General features: G+C 37.3%; 1 non-coding gene across 1 annotated transcript; it reads left to right on the top strand.

The window, feature by feature from the left end:
• Nucleotides 1–237: 237 nt before the first annotated feature.
• On the top strand, nucleotides 238–342 carry LOC111822101 (U6 spliceosomal RNA). Its single transcript, XR_002825378.1, has one exon. It is a non-coding gene; the product is annotated as a U6 spliceosomal RNA (small nuclear RNA).
• Nucleotides 343–2371: the final 2029 nt, after the last annotated feature.

Genomic DNA, 2371 nt, shown 5'->3' on the forward strand with positions numbered 1-2371 from the left:
TTGAAGTGGTAGGGGACTCATAGTTTAAACAACCCTGTGCACGGACACCCTCAAGACTATGCATGAACTTTATTTCCGACTGACACATTCTCTCATATTGGTACTGGTATCAGTTTCATTTAGTGCACTCCCATAATTTAAGATTTGAATAAAATTTGAAGTAAATTATCTCAAACCCACATGAATCAAATGTACGAAAACAAAATAAATGGAGAAGATAAAAATTAACAAACTCGTGCTTGCTTCGGCAGAACATATACTAAAATTGGAAAGATACAGAGAAGATTAGCATGGCCCCTGCGCAAGGATGACACCGAAATTTGTGAAGCATTCCATATTTTTTATTAACCATTGTCATAGGGCAACATTTTTAGTAACTGTTAAATGAGAAACTAGTTTGTTCTGTAAGCCTTCATCTTCAGTGAGAATAGCAGCACAATTGGAAGAGCGTAGTCAATGTCACTGAACTGTGCAAGTAGAAATTTTTGGAATGGTGTATCTTTGGCTATGTGTATTTTCACCAAAAAAAAAAGGCTGAGAAATTAGAGGGTTGATATGTTGTGAGGTTGTTAACCAATGTCATGAAACATGTGTACTACTGTTTCACGAGAAACTATTTGTTCTATAAGCCTTCACCTGAAGTACAATTAAAAATAAATAAATAAATAAAATTAACAAACTTACAGAAAATGTGACCAGATATTTTAAATGTTATTAAAAATAGATGATACATAACTATTTTTAATCCAAGAACACACATTATGACGATTTTTTATACAGGGGACCTGGGTATACATAGATAGCATTTGTGTAAATTTTATAGAAAACTCCCGAGAAATGATGTCACAATCATTGTCAAAGAGAACATCACAAGATCTATCCTGTGGTACAACACTGTCAGTGACAGGATGATATCCATATAACAAAAGGAAGACTGGTTAATACAACTATTATTCAAATTCACAAACCAACCACTAATGTGAAAATGAGGAAATTGAAGATTTTTACCAATTTCTGCAGTCTGAAATTGATCAAACATGCAATTAAAATGCATTGAAAATTACAGGTGATCAGAATGTGTAAAATGAAAACAAACAAGAAAGATCTATAATTGGAAAATATGGATTTGGTGATAGAAAAGATGCCTTAGATTGCAAGATAGAATTTTTTTTTTTTAATTGTACTTCGGGTGAAGGTTTACAGAACAAATAGTTCCTCATGAAACAGTAGTACACATATTGGTTTATGACATTGGTTAACAACCCCACGACATGTCAACACTCTCCCTTCTCGAAATTTTTAAAAATTTTTTTCTGGTGAAAATACACAGAGCCAAAGATACACCATTTCAAAAATTTCTACAAGCACATTTCAGTGACATCGACTACGCTCTTCCAATTGCGCTGTTATTCTTACTTTAGATGAAGGTTTACAGAACAAAATAGTTTGTCATTAAAAAGTTAGTATACATGTTACCCTATGACAATGGTTAACAACCCCACTACATGTCAACACTGTCCTTACTCAACCTTGGCTTGCCTATCACCAGCTTTCCTGTCCCCTTCTGCTTTCTAGTCCTTGTCCCTGGAATGTTGTGCCTCATTAGTACGGTTTTGTTTTCTGGGGCTGTCCAATCTCCACCTGAACAGTGAACTTCAGAAGTGAATTCACCACTGAAATAAAAGGGTGTCTGCAGGCCATACTCTCGGAGTTTCGCCAGTCACTTCTAGGCCAGTAAATCTGGTCTTTTTTGTGTGTCTTAGAATTTTGTTCTACATTCTTCTCCAGCTCTGTTGAGAACCCTATGTTGTGATCCCCGTCAGAGCAGTAAATGGTGGCAGCCCGCCACCATCTAGCTGTGGTGGAGGCCTTGGTAGATGAGGTCCATTAGTCCTTTGGACTAATTTTTTCCTTGTATCCTGTTCTCTTCATTCTCCCTTGCTCCCAAAGTGGTGAGACCAGTGGAGTATCTTAGATGGCTGCTCAAAGACTTTTAAGACCCCAGACACTACTCACCAAGGTAGAATGTAGAAAATTGTCTCTATAAACTGTGTTATGCCAGATGAGCTAGATATTCCATGAGACCATGGTCCCCACAGCCCTCCGCCCAGGAATTCAGTCCCTAAGGGAGTTTGGATGTGTCTATGGGGATTCCATGACCTTTCCTTGTACAAGTTGTGGTGGCTTCCCCAGTATTGTGTACTGTCTCACTTTCACCAAAGACACCACTTATCTATTGCCTATTTAGTTATTCCTCCCACCACTCTCATCCCTGGTAGCCAACAAAGATTGTTACATTTTGTGTGTGAACTTTTTCATGGGTTTTTACAATAGAGGTCTCATACAATATTTGTCCTTTTGTGATTGACTT

This window comes from Trichechus manatus, unplaced genomic scaffold, assembly GCF_000243295.1.
Source record: "Trichechus manatus latirostris isolate Lorelei unplaced genomic scaffold, TriManLat1.0 scaffold00129, whole genome shotgun sequence".
In the NCBI taxonomy this organism is placed as follows: Eukaryota; Metazoa; Chordata; class Mammalia; order Sirenia; family Trichechidae; genus Trichechus; species Trichechus manatus.